A 25,640-nucleotide genomic window follows, 5' to 3' on the forward strand; every position below is an offset into this window, starting at 1 on the left:
TTAACAGATATCAGCATAGTCATAATATCCTCAAAAATCGCGAGATAATTTCTGTCATGGTCAAAAGCACGAAATGCTGTCATGCTGTAAAAACGTAATGGCAAGGGCTCCTCCTCATTGCATCTAGCTTCTTTCACGAGTGGATGTATATGATATATTAGTTTTCTATGATGTCAGTGGAAATCAATTGCAACTTTACCAATTTATCATTTTTTTAATTGCACCCTTTTTTGAAGCATCAGTATTCGACAGAACTGGGGAAAAAGGGTCATGTATCTCACTCTATTGCCCCACACCATGTTGTAATAACACACAGTCGAGAAAGTGAAACCTTTGTGTGCAAGGGCGAATCGTGAACCATTTCAGTGAAGAACAATAGACATTGAAGTCCCGAGACATCCTACTACGCTGCAAAGCAACGTCCTCTAAGTCTCACAGTCTGGGTCTATAGGTTTGGATGCACAAATGAAAAAAACATTCTTGTACTGCTTGTCTTTGTATTCGCTGAAATATTTGAGGAGTACATCAGTTTCAGCTCACGTCTTATCTCTTTGTTTGCTACGCTTTCTTCTTTTGTCAGCTACGCAGAAGTGCGGAAGAAAGCTTGGCGGCCTTGTGCCCGCTAGTATCAAGTGTTCACAATGGCATATCTGCCAAGACGTTCAAGAAACAGTCGCTCAAGAACAGGATGACAGTAAGCAGGCTAAGCGTGTTACTGATGCTTCTCATAGGTAGGTTATTTCCGCTTTTATACTGTAATTACCACTCATCTGATAAGCAGAGTCGTGTTGTCGGTTTAACTTTCATTAATAGCAGCGGCAGCTCAAGTTTTGTTTTATTTGGTTTAGAGCTGCTACAAGATGACTTAAAATATTTATTTTCTTTTTCTGTTCCTACTTGTTTCACCTTTATTGCGATAGAGACACTAGGACTAAAATATTAAACATCAGCCGTAATTCTTGTGGCATATACCACTAGTGCTCCGCCATTTTCTTACCAAAACACCTACAAAGTGACCTGTATAAATAATCAATGAATGAATTATTCAATCTTTATTTTCTGTCTATACAAAACTACCGAAGGAGGTATCTGTGAAGAAATGGGGCCTAGACAGCTTGACAAGTTCACAACTCTGTAGACACTTTGGAACGGAAGGATACACAAATATTTGGAAGAAATCCCTACGAAACATCATGCCACTATCTCAGAGCAATCAAACTCGCAGTCACGGCAGATAGTCATATTAGATGATTAACATCACGCAAGACTATTGATGTAACTCCAAACGAAACGTTACAAATGTGGTAATCATTACCTGAGCCAGACACACAGGCTACCTTGATATACCGGCTTCGAAAATTCAGAGTTTCAACCTAATTAATTTTCATATGGTATTTCCTATATGTGTTAGAGAACTTGAAATTACGCAGTACAAAAGCAGGCCAATAATCAAGAACTGTGTTGGGTCTTTCTTTCAATGTCATGTGTTGGAAAGGTCAATATGCAGCAGCAAATGGAAATATGAAATCATTAAATGTACTTTTCCGTTAATAAATTACTTAAAGAAAGGTTGGCAGATTCTAGTTAATGAGCTGGTCTACCTGACGAGGCGGGCTTAATATATTGAAATGCTTAATCTACTAATTACCAGAAGTTCACCAATTAGGTTTGTAACTTATTTGGTGAATCAATTAACGTAATTGGATGCGGTAGTTACCCACATCGCAAGTTACATATTCTAGCTGTTGAGTTCGCAAGGCGGATCAACTTGGAATTAATTATCGGGATGACACCAGTTTCGAGATATTAATTCCCGAACTTTGCGTAAAAATGCATTATTGTTCCAGTCACTTTAGTACTTCAATACAGAAAACGACATTTTGTTAGGTCGAAGCTCGCGGGGTACTTTTAAAGAATCGGTGGACTGTGCATCCCTATCAGCAGATGCAGTAAGAACACGTCTTCAAAGCAAACAGCTCAGCAGATGCAGGCAAGAACACGTGTAAAAACAAAAGAACATGCGAAGACACCGCTATTGCAGCCATTTTCTTCCGTCTCCTGCAGTCAGCGCAGCCCTTACCAGAAGGCAACACCTAGTGTCGAGAGTAGCGGCACGGCAGACACTCGCGCTACGAGGCTATAAAATATCTGGGTTATACTAGTGTAGAAAACTCCAAGGTTGCTGCGCTCTACGGGCGTTCACGATATACTATAACAACGCCGCTACCTACCACTCTATAGTGTACGCGGTTTCTTCGTGCTCGTCTCTCTTTCGCTCTCTCTCTCTTTCTTCCGCGCTCTTTCTCTTTTTATCCCCGTACTCCTTCCCCCCTTGCAGGGTAGCACCGGAACTACTTTGGTTAACCTCCCCGCATTTCTATGCATCCTTTCTCTACCTCTCTCTCCAAAAATATAAAATACCAGTATGCAAGTTGTGTGTGTGTGTGTGTGTGTGTGTGTGTGTGTGTGTGTGTGTGTGTGTGTGTGTGTGTGTGTGTGTGTGTGTGTGTGTGTGTGTGTGTGTGTGTGTGTGTGTGTGTGTGTGTGTGTGTGTGTGTGTGTGTGTGTGTGTGTGTGTGTGTGTGTGTGTGTGTGTGTGTGTGTGTGTGTGTGTGTGTGTGTGTGTGTGTGTGTGTGTGTGTGTGTGTGTGTGTGTGTGTGTGTGTGTGTGTGTGTGTGTGTGTGTGTGTGTGTGTGTGTGTGTGTGTGTGTGTGTGTGTGTGTGTGTGTGTGTGTGTGTGTGTGTGTGTGTGTGTGTGTGTGTGTGTGTGTGTGTGTGTGTGTGTGTGTGTGTGTGTGTGTGTGTGTGTGTGTGTGTGTGTGTGTGTGTGTGTGTGTGTGTGTGTGTGTGTGTGTGTGTGTGTGTGTGTGTGTGTGTGTGTGTGTGTGTGTGTGTGTGTGTGTGTGTGTGTGTGTGTGTGTGTGTGTGTGTGTGTGTGTGTGTGTGTGTGTGTGTGTGGGTGTGTGTGTGTGTGTGTGTGTGTGTGTGTGTGTGTGTGTGTGTGTGTGTGTGTGTGTGGTGTGTGTGTGTGTGTGTGTGTGTGTGTGTGTGGTGTGTGTGTGTGTGTGTGTGTGTGTGTGTGGTGTTCACTCACTCACTCAGTCCCTGCACTCAGGGTTTCTTTTTTTATAGTTTAGTTAGAAAGGTGGGCTTGGTTAGAGCCGGCTATACGAGAACATTATAGCCGCTACTCAAGCAATAATAAGCAAAGGATGTACGAAAAAAGTGGTCGCAGTTTCACCTGAAAGGTGAAGCATCAATTGCGATAGCAAATTTGTAGAGAGCTATACAGAGTAATGATAATAGCTTGATCAGCTGTATAAACTTGGACATGCAGCAGCACCGGCAACACACAGAACTAATGTCGACGCTGTCGGCGTTTCTGCCAGCATTCACACAAAATGCGTGCGGCGTTGCTGACTGTTGCTGGAGCCTCTGATATAAATAGGCACTGGGTGCCGCAGCTAAACGTCACCTCCCTTTCCTCCCCTTCCCCCCCCCCCCGGCCTTTCGCGCGTCGGAAGAAGGCGCGTTTGCTCTACATATATGGTGATTGTAAAGGAGGAAAGAGACGCCTACTTCTGCAGCCCTTAAGGAAGAACGGCGCAGAACGCGCGTTTGTTCTCCGCCGTGGGTTCACTCCCCGTGAAAGAGCGCGTCCCTCGCGCCCTCTCAATCGCACATACAGCGTTCGGCGGCGCGCGGCGACGATTTCATCTCCATTGACGTCATACGGAACCTCACGGCAACGGCGACGACGACGGCGACGCCGACGGCAGAAATCTGCTTTGGAGTGCCCATATAATTGCTATCGCAATAAAATACATCAATGAGCACTATACACAAACGAACACGTTACAAGCACACAAAGAGTGTATTACAGGCACCAATACCGAAAGCACTTTCCACTACATGGGACAGTCGCCCATCACTGACGAGAAAAGCAGTTCGCACAAGTCCTTTGACTTTTTCAGATCAAGTACCCTGTGTGATATGTGAAGTGCGCGAGTGCCGTGATCGTAGTATGTAAGGGACAGAAGTAAGCAACAAGCAAGGAAGCAAGCAAGCGACAGCCATCGTGGCAAACGTGGAAGAGGAGGGGGAAGATGACGACCAGGGTGCGGGGGTAGCGGCCAGTCGAGCTCCTGGCCCAAGGTCGCTCAAGGCTCCCACCTGGGATCGACACGACAACCAACTTCTCCCTGCAGCCTGCGGTTGGCGAACGTCGGAAGGACGTCCGACCCAGGCGGCCCAGCGTCTCCAGCCCCGTGCCCGAGCTCCGGCTGGCGAACGCCGCAAGGGCGTCTAGCCGTTACCCGTCTCCACTACGCCTGCCTTCACAGCAGTGTCGATCATGGCTGCCTGATGATAAGGTGCCCACCGACATTAGAAGAAATGAAGCCCTTGTACCGGTCGCAGAGGTGAAGCCCTTGCACTTGGTGTCCGGTGACAAGACCTCTACCGTACTAAGGTGACCCATCCAGGTTCCCAACGTCACAGTGAAATTTGCGGAACTTCCTCCTGCATTACTGGATCCCTGGTGTTCGCCTGGGGGCGACCATGATTTTCTTCGGCGGCTTCTAGTTTCACCACCGCTACTGCATTTCGTGTTCCACCTCTGTCGCCGCTTATAGTCCATCCCACAGCTCCAGTGCGAACCATGAAACTGTAGACCCCTTCTGACTTTTATTGCGATAGCAATTATATGGACACTCAAAAGCAGATTTCGTCGCTGTCGCCGTCGCCGTCGCCGTGAGGTTCCGTATGACGTCATTTGGAGAAGAAATCGTCGCCGCGCGCCGAACGCTGTATGTGCGAGTGAAAGGGCGCGAGGGGCGCGTCTTTCACGGGGAGTGAACGCACGGCGGAGAACAAACGCGCGTTCTGCGCCGTGCTCGCTTAAGGGCTGCAGAAGTAGGCGTCTCTTTTCTCCTTTACAGGACTTCCGGTTTGGACGCCGACGGGGAAGGCCGCGTTTTTTGGTGCTCCCGTGAACAGGTCTTTATTCCCATGGTTCAAGTCCACACTCTTCGTCAATGCTCTTACCAGTTGGAGGACTTCACCTTCCGAACAAGTGAGCGCAGTTTCACTCAGTTTTGAGCTCGTCAGAACATTTTTCGGCACTTTGTTTGCGGCGTCGGAACGAACGCTAAGCCTGACATTAGGCTTGGCTTCGTTACCGGCACCCGAGTCCAGTGCTATGGCAGCACCATCTAGGGCCATCATTGTGCAACCTGCAACGTCATGCGTTCCCTCCACGACACCAGGCGGAGAGGAGCTGATGGATGTAGCGTCCGCAGCTGTGTCTGTGACTGACGAATCTAAAAGGCAAGCTCGAACGCAGCGCGCGCTCCCAACTTCTGCAGCTGCCATGCAAGAAGCTAGGCGCCAAAATGCACGTGAAGAAATCCATGATACTAAAAGACGAAGAATGGAGAGTGAGCAGCTCGAAGATGATGCTGACATACGCAAGGCAGCCAGTCTCCAAGCCGAATGGTCCAGCCATGAGCCTGAAGAAGGCTTTGAAGGGGACGGATTATGGGAACGCGCCACAACCCGCTCCAGACGAAAAGCGGCCCAACGTGAACAAGGGAATTCAACTAGACCTACGAGGGTTGTCGAGCGAACCGAACTTGGCTGCTTCGTTTTAGCCATACGGCCTAGAGAACGACGCAGTATCGTTTCGCTTAACGCCCGTGAAGTGAAACACGCCATTAGCGCACTATCGCACGACAAGAGGTTGGCTCAACATCAACTGCTGCGGTTCAACGACGCATCGAACACCCTCACAGTCCAGACGTGCGACGAAAGACAAGCATCAAATTTGCTAAAGCTGAATACCCTGGAAATTCCGTCGGCGCCACCTCTCCCAGTGTCTGTGCACCAGGTCCCGAGCGAGGGCATGTCACGTGGTGTTATATACGGCTGCACACTTGATGAGACATCGGAGACGCTGGCTCAAGCACTTGACAGTGAGAATGTGCAGATACTCCTGGCTCGCCCTATGGGAAAGAGCGGGTCGGTGTTGATTACATTCGCATCATCCCGCCCCCCTCGATACGTGAAATACTGGGATTTTCTCAAGAATGTCATCCCCTACGAGCCGCGATCCGTGGTGTGCTTCCGGTGCCATGGGTTGGGCCATAAGCAAGATGTGTGCCCTGCGGAGAATGCAGTGTGCCCTCGATGTGGTTCCCAGCATGAGGAACCCCCTGAGTCATGCCCCCAGACGGACAAGAAATACTGCCGTAACTGCGAGAAGGACGGTCACCTGGCTACAGACGCTTCGTGCCCACAGCGCAAGCTTTTTGCCAAACACGCCAAGGCTGCACAGGGACACCAGTCCCGTAGTGCCATGCAAACAGGCAAGAATGTCAAGTCGTCTAGTCAATCAAAGGACTTATCTAAAGGCAGGAGTGGAAGCCGTAAGCAACAGAAGGCATGCTCGAAATCAAGACCATCAAGCAAACCCCCGGATTCCGGTGCTCATTTGTTAACATCACAGCCTTCTCCGGTGTCCTACGCTTCGATAACCTCTGGTGCTCAGAAGACTTCGAAGAAAACGTCTCGTTTCAGTCCGCGGTATGGAGAAGAGATCGCAAAGGAGCTGGAGCAGATTGACATGGAAACCGAAGTCAGCACCCGTGACTTTGAGAATACATTGTCTCGTCTCCAGAAGCAGCTGTCGGAAATCCAGCGGTCCATAGACACGGCTCGGACACGATTTCACCAACAACTGAAGGAGCGAAACGAGCAAAAGCTAGTACTCCAGCATCGCCTAGCAGAGTGGAAAGAGGAGAGAACGCTGATTGACCAAGCGAAGAGACGACAATCTCTGTCACCACGAAGAGGCTCTGCCCCACCTCCTAAAAATACACGGCCGCACCCAATGAACGGGGGAAAGCTCAAGAACCCATCCCAAGAGCCGTCAAAAGAAGAAACAGGAGGCTCAGTGGAAGTCGTACCGCAGGCATACCACGCTCCCGAGTGGATCACGCAATTTCTGAACGATACGAGAGCCCAGGTAATGCAACAACAAGCTCAGGCGCAGACGCAAGTTTTACAGACACAACAAGTTTTAAAGCAATGGCATCAAATGCAACAGGCACAGCAGGATATGATGCAACAGTTTATGCAAACCCTGCAGACACAGCAGGATCAAATGATGGCCATTTTGTCTCAGCATGGCGAGCTCACCAAACAGCAGCGGCCGCAATGCAGTGCCTAAACAGTCCCCGGATGTCTTGCAGTGGAATTGCCGCTCACTTAACCAGTGCGCCGCCGAACTCAATGCCCTTTTTGAACATGTGGGCAGGCCGGCGGTGCTTCTGTTGCAAGAAACGATGGGCACCACTCCTGGCATCCGGGGCTACGAAGGGTATTTTCAACCCAGCATATTACACGCGCATACTGGAAAGAAAAAGTGCGACCAACAGAGAGAAGAGCACGTTGAAGCACAGGCGGCTGTCTTTGTGCGCAGGGATGTGCCGCACGCAAAGCTCGACACAGCTAAGTATTGTAGCAAGATCCAAGAGGTGGTGGCGGTGCGATGTAACTTGAGAGGTCGTCAAACATTACTTGTGTCCGCCTACCTTCGCCCAGAAACCAATTGCTACAAGAAAGTTGGTGCGAAGAAAGCTAATTTCGCATGGTTGCGTGAACTGCGAAACATTTACCCAAAGGATCGACTATTGGTTGGAGGAGACTTCAATGCTCATCATCAAAGCTGGGGATATGACAGAAATTCAGAAAGGGGATGTTTACTCCTTGAAGAAGTTGAAGCAGCCGGAATTATCTTGGCGAACGACCTGGACTACCCCACTCGCCACGCACTCCACTCGGGGCAGCGTGACAGCACGCCTGACTTGACTTGGACGACACCGGGACTTGTGAATGACTGGAGGTGTGGCGCCGACCCAATGGGCAGCGATCACTACCCAATCTGGATTGAAGTCGAGGCGAAGGCCACCGGACAGAAGAAAAGAATGACGTCAGCCGTAGACTGGGACTTGTTCCGTTCCTGTTTTGAGGCCTGCGACAAGAACACACCGTTCATAGAGAAGCTTTCAAGTGCAGCTCGGGAAGCCACTAGAAATATTGAAGTGAACGAGCACCTTCCAACACCTGACAAGCATCTCCTCCATCTGTGGGACACGCGAGCCATGTTACATCAGGTATACATCCAGAATGGGAAGCAACACGTCGACTTGCTCAGGGTTCGTAACAAGACAGCGCAGGCGCGTCGTTATGCTAAGGAACTTGACCGAGAACGATGGTGCGACCACTGCGCCTCGTTTGACGAACGGACTGGGACTCGGAAGCTGTGGTCCACTTTCAAGGGCATGTCTGGAAAGAGAAAGAAGTGCAATACCGTCAGGAATGTAATGCTGGCTACTGGCTGTTCACCCTCCGAGTTCGAACTGAAGGCGGCGCACACTTTCTTCCCTCAGCCAGACCTACCACCTGATGCTAAAATTTACCAACGCATGGTTCCTACGTCGGACGCAGATATCGAATCAGCTTTCACTATGCAAGAACTGATCATGGCTCTTGATTCTGTCAACGCCAAGAGTGCACCGGGCAAGGATGGTATTACCTGGCAGTTGTTGCGGAACCTCAGTGAACTAGGAAAAGAACAGTTAAAGGAAGAGATAAACAAAGTTTGGTTATCAGGTGAAATTCCCGCCGAGTGGAAGCACTCCGTGGTGAGCCCTATCCCAAAACCAGGCAAACCTGCAAACGATGTCAGCAATTTGCGGCCTATATCGTTGACATCAACACTTTGCAAGCTTCTCGAACGCTTAGTCCTCACGCGGCTCACCTACCATCTCGAGGAAAGTCACAACGAACCATACTTTGACCCAAGTCAGACTGGATTCAGACCAGGCCTTTGCACTCAAGACAGCCTCTTTTTGCTCCGTCGTTGCACTAGGAAGCGGCGGGGTAGGCAGAAGGTTCCCGGCATCCTGGTCGCCGCGGACCTACGGAAGGCATTCGACAGTGTCACACACGAAGCCGTAATCTCGGCGCTCGAAGAAGCGCGCCCTGGAATACGAATTGTAAACATTGTGAAATCGTTCCTGGAGCATCGGACATTCGAGATCCGTAGTGACAACACATGTACAAGGACATTCACGAACAATGTAGGTGTTCCTCAGGGCGCAATTTTATCGCCTACACTGTTTAATCTAGTCATGCGAGGACTGGCTGTGCGTCTACGACAGGTTCACGGCGTCCATTTCACCATTTATGCGGACGACGTGACACTGTGGACGGAACCTGGCGGCCCTCTAAAGACAACAGAAATAGCAACCAAGACAATGCAGCATGCACTCGACACATTGACGGATTACTTGAAAGGAACAGGCATGCAGCTGTCTCCGGAAAAAACAAAGTACATCCTCCCCGGTGGCAAGGTACAAGAAAAGGAGAAAGTCGAGCTGTACCTAGCTGGCCAGAAGCTTGAGAGAGCTCCACAACACCACGTCAAGATACTCGGCATTCCAATTCACGAGGACGGCGGAGCGGCTACCTGGCTCAAAGAACTAGAACCTACGTGGAAGAAACTTCTGCACTTGGTGAAACGCATATCGCAGAAGCGCGGTGGAGCTGGCGCCGATACCGCTCGGACTTTGACGTCGGCAGTGCTTACGTCGAGGGCTTGTTACGGTGCGGTATGCTTTGACCTCACCAAAGCACAATACAACAAGCTCGAAAGAATGCACCGGGAGTGTCTTCGAGTGATCACGGGTCTTCCCCGCCACGCGCGAGTGGAAGACCTGCACCGGTACGCGGGACTTCCTCCACTCAGGGACATTATTATAGAACGCAAGGAGGGACATGACCGCCGTCGACGTTACACACGCTCTGGACAGCAGCTCTTAGAGTTAGACGGAGAACGCTTGCCAAACAAGGTGGAAGTGCTTCCGGCTGTTGCTCCGTGGGATGACGTGCAGGTTCGAGTCACGAAGCCTGTCACACGCCGGCAGACGAAAGAGTACCACGGCGCTTATCGATCCAAACTTGCAGAACGGGCTGACTTGAAAGAATATGCCATTTTCACAGATGCGGCCTGGGATCCTACTACATCGAGAGCGGCGCTGGCAGTCGTTAGTGGTGAGCAGCAAAACGTCCGGATTCACCAACACCAGCAAGAACCGACCATTAAGGCACTTGAACTGCAGGCCATCCTATTTGCACTAGAGAAGCTGAAGGAAAAGGCGGGAAATATTATGGAATACCACAGGGGCAAAGAGTTCACGATATTCACCGACTCTTTAGATGCCCTAAAGGCACTCACGGCGACGCCCAGAGTAGGCACGTGGGCGCATGATATTAAGGTCGCATGCGCATCCCTTCATCGGGATTACGGCATGGGTGTGCGAGTGGACTGGGTCCCGGGGCACTCGGGCAGCATCGGCAACGGTGCGGCCCACAGTGCAGCGAGCGAGCTGTTATTTTCCCGCTCATCTCCCCTGGGCCCAGTCCCTCTCACTCCTGTGCGTCTGGATCCGGAGGAGGAGCGCGAGCGACTTAAAGTCCAAGCCAAACGGGAGCTGAAGGCGAAGGTACCGCACAATGCCCACCCTTTGCCCAAGGGGCTTCCTCGGGGCGCGCAAGTCCTGGTGCATAAGGCCAGGACGGGCGCAGCACTCACCGAAGATGTTCTGGCTAAGTGGCGCGCGTACGCCGCTTCAAAGAAGACGCGAGGCCATCAGAGGCAACGTATGGACAATGAGGAGGAGGAAGAGACGGAGGCGAAAGTGATGTCTTCACCAGTGACGTGCAGTACGTGCGACATCGGTGCTCGACCGACAATCAGGCATCTATTGTGGGACTGTCCCGGTCTCGCAGCAGTAAGAGACAAGCACAAGGGACGCGGCATTACCTCACTGGAGGCATGGACCACGCCGCCCCCTCAGGCCGATGCCCGACGAACTATCAACTCCTTATGGGAGTTTGTGCGCGAGGCCGGCTTGACCGGCAGGTTATGAATGTGTAGTGTTTTCTTGTTTTTTTTGTGTGTGTGTGTGTGTTTTTTTTTCTTGTGAACCCCGCCATTGACCCTTACCCCTGCTTAGGCCATTGAGCCATTCTTTTCATTAAAGTTCTCTCTCTCTCTCTCTCTCTCCTTTACAATCACCATATATGTAGAGCAAACGCGCCTTCTTCGGACGCGCGAGAGGCCATGGGGGAGGGGGAGGGAAGGGAGGCGACGTTTAGCTGCGGCACCAAGTGCCTATTTATATCAGAGGCTCCAGCAACAGTCACCAACGCCGCACGCATTTTGAGCTAACGCGGGCAAAACGCCGATGGCGTCGACAACAGTTCTGCGTGTTGTTGCTACCAAAGCCGCTCACCTTACTTCGTATGACATTGCTGTGTTGCTATCGCATTCATTGCTTCGCCCTTAGGGCGAAACTGTGACATTTTTTTATGATTTCTTTCTAGACTTAATCCTCTTTTGTTTTAACACGAAAGTGTTTTATGCCGGGGTCCACCAAGACTTCACTGACGTATTTCCGTCACGGAAATACGTCATAGAACATAATACAAAGAAAGAAACCAGAAGAAAAAGTTCCACAAACATGCCAAATTTGGAAATCGAACCCACGACCTCTCGGTCCGCGACGATAGATCGCCGAGCGTTTAACCCATTGCGCCACAAACGCATTTGGAGAGAGCTACACAGACGCGCCTTATATATCTAACACTCCTCCGTGTACCCGCGCTCTTGCTCGGGGCGGTGCCGCCACCTACGAGCAGAAAAGAGAAGTACTGCATTATGACACTAACGCGCACCGACAGTGAACGCTTCGGTGGTCTCAGCACTACGACGCCTCGATGCCAGCATTCGAAGGGACGCTGGCATCAAGAAGCACTACCAACGCCACCTAGGTGGCGTTGGTAGTGGCGTTCACCGTACTCAGCACATCGGAGCGTGGCCTCCGCAATTAGCTCTGAAAATGTTTCTGAAGTTGATCGCGGAGGCTGCAATTACGACGCGCTGTACGCGCTGATTTGACTCGGTGACGATTCAGTTACGTGCTTTGTCTTGCGCGTTGTATTAGTGTGTCAGTTACGTGCTTCGTCTTTCGCGTTGTGCTAGCGTGTGCAGCGTAGTGCAGCTTCCATATGCACGACGGTTGCTCATGGTCATCGACGTTGGTAGTCGTGATGGAGGAGACGTGCCACCAGGCGTCAGCGTGGGTGCATCAACGCCTAAGGGCGCTTTAGCCACAAAACACCAATAGACATTATATATCAATGTGCAATAAACATTACACTACTTCTGTGAAGACACGTTTCACTTTCGTGTTCTATACCGATTCCTATATAAGAGGGATCAACCACATTTTCTTTTTTGTGATTATTTTGCTGAGTTTCATTTTCTCTTTTCGCTTTATTTTCTTTAATGAATGGCTTGTTGTGGTAACGAACGGACTTCGTCATTTCATGCGCTGAGGCTGTGCCTCAGTAGCGAGTAATTCATTGAAAGAACCTCATCACACCCTGAAAGTTACTCAGGGTACTTGACGACTTACTCTGTGTACTTCACATCAAGTACTCTGAAAAATTCGCACAATTAAATATTACGGCAGACCTCATCTGTCGATGACTGTCGACGATAATGCGAATAGCAATCGAGCAATGTAGTAACAGACCATGTTCCTAAAGTCCCGTTTTTTTTGACACGTGAAGTTGTAATCGTGAGTCCTTCGTTGATTCGGATATATTCCACATACTCTAATATCGTCCCACTTTGCTATGGCACTCGCTTGTCAAGGTCGCGCCATGAGCATTGAGGCATGACGACGACTATAGGACGTTGATGCAGTGACGATGGAATGAGGAAGAAGGTATATCGATGGAACGACAAACGCGTACAACGATGACCGCATGACAACAATCAGATGCCAATTCCTCAATTATGACCTTGGTACAACGAAGACAACATAACGACGACATGAGGTCAATGAGATAAGGGCGATGTTGTGACGACGACGGTATGATGACAGCCGGGTGAAGAAGCGAGAATGACAACGATCATACCACCATCATGGCGTCGATGGTATGACAACGGGTGCATGGCATGGGTGCATGGCATGACAACAACGCTATCACTATGAATACATGTCGACGATAATATTACGACGATGACAAAACAACCACACGAGGACAATGGTGCGACGACCAGTGTATGATGACAATGGCGTCACGATGTCTGTCTCGCGAAACCTGTATGACGACGATGGCTTGATGACGACGGTATGAAGAGAGTCGGATGACGAAGCTGGAGTAACGATGATGGCACGATCACGACGGCATCACGACGATGGTCTGACAACATAGGCGTGATAGCGAATGACGATGAAGACATGACAGAGTCGCCACAATCACGATTGAATGGCGACAGTCTGATTACCATACAATAACGAAGAAACATTGACGTTGATGGAATGACGAAGACGTTACAATGACGGTGGCATGGCGGCAATGGGAGGACGTTACAGAAGTGATGACAGTGATAAAACGACAGCGTGACGGCGACATGACCATGACTGTGTGACGACGAAGGCGTGATGGCTCGGCATGACGAGTGTCGGATGAAAAATCCGGAATGACAATGATGCAATGACAACGAAGGCATCACGACCCCAAACACATACGTAGTGACCCCAAGCTATTAGACACCTTGGATCACTGGGTTCGAGTCGCAGGTGTAACGATGACAACCTGACGAGAATCAGATCACGAAGCTGGAATGACGACGATTCAATGTCGATGACGGCATCGCTACGGCGGTGTGACAAAGAATGTACGATGACTGTATGACGAAGATATGGTGATGACGACGTCATGACGAGAGTCGGATGGCAAAGCTGGAATGACGGCGATGCAACCACAACACCATACCTGTTGGCCCAAGCTACAAGACAACTTGGGTCACTGGGTCAGGGTAGTAGGGCGACGACGACGGCATGAGGAGAGTAAGATCACGATGCTGAAATGACGACAATAGAACGACTCCTACGGCATCACAAAGAGGAGCACACACCTAGAAGCCCAAGCAGGTAGAAAACTTGGGGTACTTGGTTGGCGTAATCCTCTAGATAGATAGATAGATAGATAGATAGATAGATAGATAGATAGATAGATAGATAGATAGATAGATAGATAGATAGACAGATAGATAGATAGATAGATAGATAGATAGATAGATAGATAGATAGATAGATAGATAGATAGATAGATAGATAGATAGATAGATAGATAGATAGATAGACTCAAAACGGCTGAAGTAGGAAAGAATGCTTTTGGAAAGAAAACTAAATAATGGGGTTTCGCGGGCCAATACTGCGGTCTGATTATAAGGCACGCCGCAGGGAGTGGCCTCCAAATTAATTTTGACCACCTGGGGCTATTTCTCGAGCACCCTATGCACGGTACACGTTCGAATTTACATTGCACCCCCGTTGGAATGCGGCCGCCACGACCGCGATTGAAGCCGCGACCTTGATCTCAGCAGCGCAATGCCATATTCACCGTGATATGGCAGCGGGGAAGAAAACACAATGCAGAGAAGTCTAAATACGTAATGTCACTCAAGGCTAGTTTCTTAGTAGAAACTATCCATTTAGTAGAAACTCAGGATTAGTTTCTACTAAGCAATCAAGAAGAGCGCTCACGGCACACCATTGCTTCAAGGGGGTGGCCGTGGTCCAAGCACTTTGTTCATCACCTACCGACAGTGAAAGCAACTTTCTCTTCTTCTTAACGCCACCAGCATTTCTGTTACTCTTTCGCTTACATTTTTGCAGCTTTTAACAGCAAAGCTGTTTAAGGTCGAGGTTGATCCCTACGGAGCGATAGTGTTCGCGGTTTCGAGCGAAGTGGAGAGAGTGTAAATTGAGGAGAGGAGGTGCAGAGAGAGAAACAAAGAGAGACAGAGCGAGAGAAATAAAACAAAATAAACTTGCTTAGCCACGGTCTGAAGGCGAGCGTTATAACCTCCGGGCTATGCACTCACTTTCTTTTTCTTACATTGTATTTATTGCATCATGTATATGGGAGAAAAATACTATATGCGAAAAACGTGCAAGCACCAGCCAACACACCACTTATTCATGGCCTAAAAAAGACCTAAAATCTCCTTAAGCACACCCTGTCCACACAAAAACTACAAGTAGCTTTGATCTTAAAAAGGTGGCAACGACAAGCAACGTAACAAGAGGTTGCTTGTCGTTGTTGTAACCTCACGCTTGCAGAACATGCATTTATGGGAACCATACGGTTCCGTTGTGCCGACCATTGTAATACTACTTGCTATGGGCGATAGAGAGAGAAATGAGGGCGAGAGAGAAAAAAAGAAAGTGAGAGAAAGAAAGAGAGAGACGCAGGATTTGAACCCATGTACTCACGGTCCGAAGGCGAGCGTCATACCCACTATGCAATACATCAACGCTTGCCGAGCTCCACTGTATCAGATTTCACAAATGCGCAACTGGCTTAATTTTTTTTTTTTTGATATGGTTAGCGAATAGCCTTGCCGGGAGGAACTACGTGGGGCGAAATTCAGGAACCTTCCGTTTATCAGGGTCATGCTCCTAACGTCACTGAGGAGCTATTCGTTACTCATTACTGCGTACTACAGATGGAACAAGAAATCGGATTCTGAAAGCCCCCTTATCCATTCCCACCGGCGGAACTGGTATGGCCACTACGCGCCGAGCCAACTCGGGCGCGTCAACTTAGTAAAACAACTTCTATGATAGCGTCTGCCCATTCTTGGCAGCATCCCACTTTTATTTAAAACTATAACGTTATCAACAAGTGAATGGTGATGTAACAGATAACAGTTTAACCAAAATCAAGAACAAAAAACAACTGATAGACACAACATACTCTTACCCTTAATAAAAAAATCCGGCAGATCCCACGCCCTGTGGGAATCGATGTTATGCGAAGCAGTGTGCGGGGAGCCTACCATGTTAACGAAACGACCATGAGAGCACCAAGACGTAGGCGGCTCTTTCATAACCTACATGACATGCATCTGATGACATTCATGTCATGAGTGCTCAGGAGTCGCTTTAGCTACACCTAAGAGACCTTAAGGCGGAAGCGTTACTCATGCTTATGACTATGACTTCGACCATCAACCTTTAGCCTTTCCTTCACTTAGCACCACATCCGAACCCATTCCATTGGTTTTCGAGTGTTAATCTTTTTTCGGTGAGTCATTCTCATTTTTGCTGAGTCATGATCATGACTTTGACTTCTACCATAATCGTTTAGTGTTAACTTCACTTAGTGCCCACGTCCAAACATATTTCAGTGGTTTTTGAGTATTAATCTTTTTTCGCTGAGTCATTGTCACGTTTGCTGAGTCATGCCCATGATTATAATTTCTACCATCATCCATTAGTGTTTCCTTCACTTAGTGCAGATGTCTGAACCCATTCCAGCGTTTTAAGTGTTAATCTTCTTTTCGCTTAGTCATTGTCATTTTGTCTGAGTCATGCTCGTGACTATGACTTCTACCACGATGCCTTAGTGTTTCCTTCCCTCAGTAGCCATGTGCGAACCCATTTCAGGGGTTTTTGAATGTTATTCTTTTTTCCCTGAGCCATTGTCATTTTCCTGAGTCAAGGTCATGACTATGACTTCTACCATAATCCTTTAGCGTTTCCTTCACTTATTACCAACGTCAGAACGCATTTCACTTGCTTTTGAGTGTTAATATTTTTTCACTGAGAGACTGTCATTTTCGCTGAGTTATGCTCATGACTATTACTTCTACCAGCGTCCTTAAGTGTGTCCTTCATAGTACCGACGTCCGAACCCATTTTAGTGGTTTTTGAGTGTTAATGTTTTTTTGCTGAGTCATTGTCATTCTTGCTCAGTCATTGTCACGACTATGACTTCTACCAACATCCTTTAGTGTTTCCTTCACCTATTATCCACGTCAGAACCCATTTCAGTGGCTTTTGAGTGTTAATGTTTTTCTCGCTGAGTCATTGTCATTTATCCTGAGTCATCCTCATGACTACTGACTTCTACCAGCATCCTGTAGTGTTTCCTTCACTTTAGTTCCCGCGTCCGAACCCATTTCAGTGGTTTTTGAGTGTTATTATTTTTCGCGGAGTCAATGTCATGCATGACCTACATGACACGCGTGTCATGACTTCTGTTCGTCAGACACTCCTGCTCATACTATGCCAATTTTCTGACCTACCAAGTTAACGAAACGTTCATGAGAGCTCCATGACGTAGGCGGCTGTTTCATGACCTACATGACACCTATGTCATGATATTCATGTCATGACATATAATTTATGTTCGCCATATGCTCTTGACATAGTGTGCCAATTTCGGTACATACCATGGTAACGAAACGACCATGAGAGCACCAAGTCGTAGGCGGCTAAATAGATAGATAGATAGATAGATAGATAGATAGATAGATAGATAGATAGATAGATAGATAGATAGATAGATAGATAGATAGATAGATAGATAGATAGATACGGTCAGAGTAGCAAATGTTCTCCAAGAAATGCTTCGCATTTATCAGAGCACTTCATAAAGGCAGCCTAAGTGGTGACAAAATAATTCAGCCATGCCAAGAGGTCAGCAAACTCGAGTTTTTCTAGGCCCGGGCTGCGCTGTAACGCTCTGGGGTACAGAAGTGGTCTCTACTTGACGCTTCTCCCCTGTTCACTTGTTCGCTGCTTGGTCATCAAGCTTTTCTGCGGTATCGAGAAGGCCAGGGTGCTCAGCTGGATTGTCGTGAGGCTCGGCAACAATGGCCATGCTGGCGTGCGAATCGCCAGCCATAGGAACTGTTGATGTCAGCGTTGATGCACTCTGGAGACCTGCGTAACGCACTCTACACAATTTTGCCTCATTCCATGTGTTGTTGCCTTCCAGCATGTAAGCACTACTTCCTTTATTACTCACTATCCTCAGGGATTCGCTGTACGACAAATCGCCCTTCCTGGAAACGTCAGGTTATTTTTATAATGCGAAGCATTTCTTGCCGGCGGCTCTGTCCGTCGCTCCCGCGTCCCACACCCTCTCTCTCCTCTCCTACGCTCCCCCCTTTCTCTCCTCTAGGAATCCTGTGCGGAGCGGCGCCCGCGCCCCACCCCCACAGCGCATGCGCGTCCCCTCCCCCTCTCTCTCCCCTCCTACGCCCCCCTTTCTCTCCTCTAGGAATCCGGAGCGGAGCGCACTACAGGTGGTGCGACAGCTGCATACTCCGCTGGGGGCGCCACGGTAGTTCCGCGGTATGAAAATGACGGAGTGCGCGCGCCTCATACTCTCTCCTGTGCAGCGCCGCAATGAGCGCTCGGGCCGCTGCCGCGAGACCATCTCCCGCTCAAGCTAACCATCTCCCCGCTGTTTCGCATCCACACATGGTTCCCTTTAGCGGGAGATGGAGTAATTTTTTTTACCCTCACGAAATCACCCTATACGGAACGTTGGAATCTTCTCCCCTCTTTTTCGCTCGGTATACCCCTTGCTGACCATCTGCTTATATGTCACCTTTTTTGTAATTGGGCAATTTCTGGTGCGGGCTTGTCAAAAAAAGGCTGGGCTTATGGTGCGTGGTGCGTGTAGCATATGGTGGGTGGAGCGCTTCCATCCAAGAGTACAGCTGGCGGCACCGCCGTTGTTGCATGTTGTGTTACGGTAAACAGCAGAGTATTCCAATGCTGTTGTCTCAATACGTCACTGTTCGAAGACTGCAAGCTGAACGTAGTTTTTCACGACCCTGTTGACACGTTCGACCTGTCAGTTCCTTCGGGGATGATATATCGATGAGCAGAGGTGTTTATTTCCACGTTTTCAAATATATTATCGATAAGAGTGGACTTCATTTGTGCCTGACTAACGTTTCACGTTGGACTTGTTGGTATAACATGAAGGAGGCAAAAGGCGTAGCGCATCAAAAACAGGACACAAGAACACAGACAACACACACGCTTGGCGCTAACTTTCAACAAGTTTTTATTGCGGGATCATAGCATACATATACACATGTATATATACACATATTATATATACTATACACGTATACTATATACTATATAGTATATACTATATGTACTATACTGTATATAGCGGTGCTATCAGGTTGCTCGAAGCACGTGTTCAATTGCAGGCGAGAGAGTGGTATATAAGTGCGCTGTGATCCCGCAATAAATACTTGTTAAAATTAGCGCCAAACGTGTGTGTTGTCTGTGTTCTCCTTCTCGTGCCCTGGTTCCAATGCGCTACGCGTTTTGCCTCCTTCAGTTGTGGTCCATGATTTGTTAAAATCTCGTCTGGTTTCCTCTCTCTACTGCAGACTGCTGCGAAGAATCTGATTACTGCATTAGATGTCACACTTGAAACTTGAAAGAAAGCATACCTCAGACCATTCGAATAAGAGTCAACTAAAGGTAATGCAAATTTGCAGCTCTATTTAACCATTGTGCAGAGACCGACAATGTCCAGTGATACTTTCTGCCAAGCATTCTCCGATATCGGAATTGGTTCCAGTGACGCTACCGCAGGTTTCGCTGACTTGACTGTAGCTTGACAGACACTGCAAGAGTAGATTGCCATGCTCCACCTGTTTGCTGTGTCCTGGCCACCAATACCGGTTCGAGGCCTCTGTTTTGTGCGAACAATTTCCTGGTTCCCTTCATGAGCCGTCTCCACGAGCGTTGCCGTCAGTGCAATCGGAATGGCCATGCGCTAATCCCGATATAGCAGGCTGTCCATGACTGCCAGCTCATCTTGCACATAGAAAGAGGGGCGCAGCTCAGGCCAAAGGTTACATTTCGCCGGCCACTTAGTTGTGATTGAAATCATCATCTGCTGTAACGGTGAGTCGGACTGAACAGCTTCTTGAACTCGCGCCTTCGTGATGCAAGTGGGAACGGCAGACACGACTTCTTCCTTGTGTTCTTGTACCACTGACGGAGGCAATCGAGACAGTGGATTCGCCGCCTTGTTATCACTACGACGGTAGTACAGCGCATAAAATTTGTAGTATAGAAGACGCGCCGACCATCTTGCAATTCGTGTAGACCGGTGACTGGTGCCTCGGGATGAGAGGAGAGTAACCAGAGGTTGATGGCGGTTGGCAGCGCGAACTTCCTTCCTCAAAGAAAAACGTCCCAAAGTTCACACACCCACATACATACGAATGCCTCCTTTCCCCAACAGAGTATTTGCCCTCCGCGCGGAACAGAGTTGGAGACGCCAAGGCAAAGGTGCGGAGTTCGTTTCCGTACCTCTGTTGTAGTACAGCTCCCAGGTCGTAGTCAGAAGCATCTGTAACTACTACCACAGGTAGCAAGGGTCGAATATATGCACGTCCTTGCACGTTGCGAGTAGTTGCTTCACCTCGCGGAAGCTTTGTCGTTCCAGGAAGAACGCCTACGACGTCAGCAAAGTGGGGTATGAACTTATAATAGCTGAGGTGTCCGAGGAACGAGGCAGCTCAGTGATGTTCGTGGGCGCTGGAGCATGAACTACAGCCACAACCTTCGATTTCAAGGGTGCCAGACCTCTGTGGCTGACGACATGTCCCGAGAATATCAGTTCTTGTACATCAGACAAGAACTTTTCGTTAAGCTGCAGGCCTGCCGACGAGATGTGATGCAGAACATAGTGAAGGTTCGCAGAGTGCTCAGCCGCAAATTTACCGTAGACAATGATGTCGTCTGTGTAGCAAAGTACACCTCGGCAAATCCTCATAATTGAAGACATCATCTTCTGGAAAGCGACTGGTGCTGAGGTGAGGCCGAAACACAGTCGACAGAATCGAAAACGGCCATTGTGCGTAATAAATATCGTCAGATCACAGCTTTCACACCTTCACTTCAGTTGATGTTCTAGAAGCTGATGCCAAATCAATTTTCGAAAAGTGTGTTGACCCTGCTGGTTGGTGCAGAACGTCGTCAGTGTGTAGTATAGGTCAACGATTATAGCTCTGTTAGCCCCGCGCAGGACGACACAAAGCCGAATGCTGCCGTCCTTCTTTAGAACACCCACCACAGGGGATATCCACTCAGAAGCATCCACTTTCTCGATTATACCTGTCTGCACGAGCCACCGCGTTGCCACGGACGCCTGCTCCCGAAGGGCCAGAGGACGACGACTCAGCTTAGCGGCTATTGGAATCGCATCCAGCTTGCGGTTGATGTGATGAGCAGCGCCTTTTACAAGTCACGTCTCGTCCGAGAACAAGTGGCTGCATTCCTTTCGAAATTCTGCAGGCAGAAAACCGGAAGATTAACTTTTCGTTTGCATGCATTGCAACGAAGCTCCCTGTATGTGTAAGTTCAGGCTGCTGATGGCGTTCAATCCGAGTACTTCGGTTCCCTGCTGTACAACGTACAAGAAAACGGAGATAGAGCGCTGCTTGGAAACAACGTTTGCAGCAAACAGCCACGATGTTGCTCTTACTGTAATCAAGCAAAGCAACAGCAGGTGGTGACAACAGCCTCGTACTTTGAATTTTTCATGTTGGTGTGCTCCGTTATTATGGATACTGATGAGCCCGTATCTACTAGAAACTTCGCGGCAATGCCTTCAACTTGTAGTTCGATGTAAATGCTGCGGCGTAAAGCGCCGGTCGCGACCAGTAGCAGCGTCACGCGTTGTTCGGCTTCCTCTTACACTTCCCTTGCGCTCTCTTCGAGAGAGAGAGAGAGAAAGAGAAAGGAAAGACAGGGAGGTTAACCAGAGGTTATCTCCGGTTGGCTACCCTGTACCGGGGGAGGGGTAAAAGAATGCGAAAGGCGAGAGAGAAAAAATAAATAAAGAATAAAAAAGGAAGGAAAGAAAAGAAAATCACACACGCACACAAAACATAACTATTTCTGTGGGCACTGCCACGCAGTCTGCGAAGGCGTTCTTGTGTTGCATGGTGTGAACGTTCTGAGAATTCAGTACTGTGGCACATCACCTGAAAGTGCCCTTGTTTTGGGCACCTTGAGTATTGCTTATTTTGTCCTTGCAGTTCGCTAGTTGCCCAAGTGCTGAGTAGGCCCGTAGCGGTAGCAACGACGCTCGTCTGTATCCCGCAGACACCCGCTGCCTTTGACGGTACTTGTGCGTCGGGAACATGTACGTAGTCATTACGACGAGCGTCACGTGACTTGGCCGAGCATTTGTCTGAATTTTGTACATACTTCACTCCCTCCGCTCGCTGAACTCTCCAAGACCTTTAAAGGTTGCTTCGTAACTGTCAAGAGAGAGAGAAGAAGGGAGATTAACAAAGGACGTGCCCGGTTGGCTAGCCTACACTTGAAAAGTGTGAAGGAGAAAAATAGATAAGGAGGGAAAAGAGAAATAATAGTCAGTCATTCGCAGTCACTCGCAAAGGATCCTCCGCTGTCACAAGTGTTCGTATAATCCCGTATCCTTCACGAACTGCAGAAGGGCTTTTGTGGCCTTTTGCATGCAAGAATGCATAGGCCATGGCCCAAGAATATTTTATTCCGAGAGCGCCCTGTTGTCTAACAGGTTGCTTTTAGCTTGGAGAGTACGTCGTTGAGTGTAAAAGGGTGCGCAGTGACACAGAAGGTGCTCGATCTGGAGTCTCATCCCACCCGCACAAAATGCACGCTGCCCAAACACTTGCGACACGGTAAAGTTGCTTCGCGACGGAAGAGTCCAGGAGGTAGGCGAAGTCGCAAGTTAGGGTCGAGAGAGTGCAAGCGTGAGTTAGTGAAACCAGGCAAATTCCATCGTAGAAGTGTGATGTGGCGAGCAACCGATTGAAGTTATCACTCAACATACGTTCTTGAGAGTGGTATAGGATCCCGCTGATGTTTTTGATGTCAAGAGTCAGCGTTGCGCCTTCGAAAAGCAGGAGGTCACGAACCGCGTCCGACGCGTTCCCAGTAATGAGTTGGTCGCGGCCAGCGATGGCACAGGTTCTTCCCGATTCGCATTTCTGCACCAGCGTCTGGTTCAGTGGACTCACCGGGTTGCTGCAACGGCATGTGGTTGCTGCAATGGCAGGCTCGCCGGGTTGCTGGAGACGCTTTTTGAACCGGTGGCGCTCGACGAGCATAATCGTAGTGGGAACAAAGAGCCGGTTGCATGTAGCAGGCGCTGCCTTGAATAGGTCTTCCAACGAGGACGTTACCGCCTCTGTAGGTGGTTTCAGCTTTACAGGCGCAGGCAGGGCAGCTCCATTTCTAAACTGACGGTGTCCTTAAGCCATTGTGACCTAAATTCACGTGAGGCCGAAGCTTCGAAATAGATGTCGAGAAGGCTTTTGCACTCGCTCCATGGAATAATTGGCTGCCCCGGCGTTTGCAGGAACGCCGGAGCTCCTTCATTGCAGCAAACAGCCGCTAGGCCCCACCCTCGTCGCCACTTTGTTATCTCATCTATCATATGTGGCCACTGCGCGCCGAGCCAACATTTAGCAGCACCCCACTTTTATTTCAAACTATGATGTTGTCTACACGTGAGTGGTGACGTAATAGATGACAATGGAACCAAAGACAAAACCAAGAGCAAGAACAAGAAACTGCTGCACACAACAGGAACCTTTTTGGTAGTTAAAGGGGCCCTGAATAACTTTTTATCGAAGCGGAGAAGTGCTTTTGAAGTGAAAATAGGCTATTTCAGTAAATACTTTGCCACAAAAAGTACTTCAATGCGTTCAGCAGAAGCGGAGTTATTGGCAATAAAACACAGCCTCCACTGTGCTCCCGTTCCATCTTGCACAGCGAAGGTTACGGTGGAGTGGGGCGTGCCACAACGCTCCGCCTTCTAAATGTTACCGTAGCGCGCAGTGCAAATTTCAATTTGGATGTTAACGTAAACGCCACAACTTCCGATTTAGTTGCCTACGATGCGCTAACCGTAACCGAACGCGGTTTTCCTCTACGAGCCGCAGTGCGCTTAGCCAGTGGACTCGTGGCGGCACCCGGCCGCGGCCGCTACGTACCGACCGCAGCTACTATAGTAGCAGCCGCGAATGGGAATACGCTTTATTGCGAAATAAAGTGTTCAGATGAGAGTGAGGATCATGGATTCTGTTGAAAAGAGAGCGTTTGAGAGAAAGGTGACTTCGCGCTCAGCTTGCGAGCTCCACGCGCGGCGTACGCGTCAGAAAATCTTGGCTGAGATGTTCACAGTAGCGTATGCTAGCCGCGGACTATGTTATTTCACCAAGCCCGAGGGGTGGTACAGGGCCGCTTTAAGGTACGGATAACAAGCGTTTGGGTTTAAAGGTATTGACCATAAGTATTACGCGAAATCTCAGCCAAATAAAGAAAGCTTCTCATCTATCAAGTCGTCGCCCTTCACTGTCTGGCGCTTTAGTTCCAGTGATAGTTGCACTTGCTTTACATTTGTGTCCTAATGCTTAGACAGCAAGGCACTACGGACAGTATAGCGCTGTTATAGAGATGCGTGCTCAATTTTTCGGTTCTGTAGGCGCAAGGAAAGAAGCTGTGCTACCATTCACTGTACTAGGTGTAGTTACACGGCCTGTGAGATTTGCCAGCTCGCTCACTGCCTTATCTCGTAGACCGTAAACTTCAAAGTTTGCTTGTATTTTGTATTTCGTACAGAGTGCAACACTATCTAGCCTTAGTTAAACCAGATTCTAGGCCAAAGCTTTGTAGTTTGGTGAAAACGTTTACTTTCTTCACGCCAAGCTCAAGTCTCGCCGCCTGCCCGCAACAGACGACTGCTCAAACGCGCAGACGCTGGGGTATACAGTACGGTGAAGCGGTCGGGCAGGTTGTTTATTAATCAGACGAAGTGACTGGCGAAGGCGTAAGGAAGTTTGAGCATACCTGCGGAGCTGCCTTAGGGTAAGGGAGCACCAAGAAATCCTTCACTAGGGGATCCTCAGTAAGGAAGTTTCCAGAATTAATGTAACGGCAATCTAACCACAATGAAGGCTTCCTTACTGAGGTACGGAACATTTCCGAACTTGGGCTAAGTTTATCTTGTATTGTCGAAGGCATGGAAATACTATCAGGTTACTTTGCGAAGTGCGTGACATGCCGCGTTTGTAGTCAAACTTTCCTGCCCCGGTGGCCCAGTGGCTCGTTGTGCTACTGAGGAAAAGGGCACGGGTTTAATTCCCACAGCTGCATTTCGATGGGGACAAAATGCGAAAGCTTTCGTCTGCCATGCTTCAGGTACATGTAGAGAGCCCCACATGGCCAAATTTATTCCGGAGCCCTCGGTTACGGCGTTCCTCATAACTCACTGTGGTTTCGGGACGTTGTATACCACAATTTAATCTTCTAACTTTAGTGAAACCAGACAGGGAGCTGTCGACGGGAGCTGACGTCGACGAACGCAGACAGCTTCAATGTAATACGCATGAATAGAAGGCTAGGATTTCGAATGATGACAATGACGGTACTCTCTAATAGCGCCCACTTCAGAACGAGTTAGCGACAAATAGTCACATAGCCTATGCGTCAGCTATACAGGTTTACTATATGAATTGCAGTGTAGAATTTAGCCTCTCTACTTTATCGTGTCAAGTTACCTATCCATGCAACAACCGCAACCCGCTCAACATGGTTATCAGCTTTTAACCCCAGCGTCTCTGGAAGGGCGACGTTACCTTCTTTTCCGGCTCAGTAAATAA

General features: G+C 48.8%; 1 long non-coding RNA gene across 1 annotated transcript in view; it reads left to right on the forward strand.

Annotated features, from left to right (window-relative positions):
* The first annotated feature begins 308 nt into the window (after positions 1-308).
* LOC125943926 (uncharacterized) overlaps positions 309-25,640 on the forward strand; it is a 39,429-nt gene continuing 14,097 nt past the window's right edge. Inside the window, exon 1 of the long non-coding RNA XR_007465994.1 lies at positions 309-731. This is a non-coding gene — a long non-coding RNA (uncharacterized LOC125943926). The remainder of the gene's footprint in view (positions 732-25,640) is intronic.

This window comes from Dermacentor silvarum, chromosome 3 (assembly GCF_013339745.2).
Source record: "Dermacentor silvarum isolate Dsil-2018 chromosome 3, BIME_Dsil_1.4, whole genome shotgun sequence".
NCBI classification, from domain to species: domain Eukaryota; kingdom Metazoa; phylum Arthropoda; class Arachnida; order Ixodida; family Ixodidae; genus Dermacentor; species Dermacentor silvarum.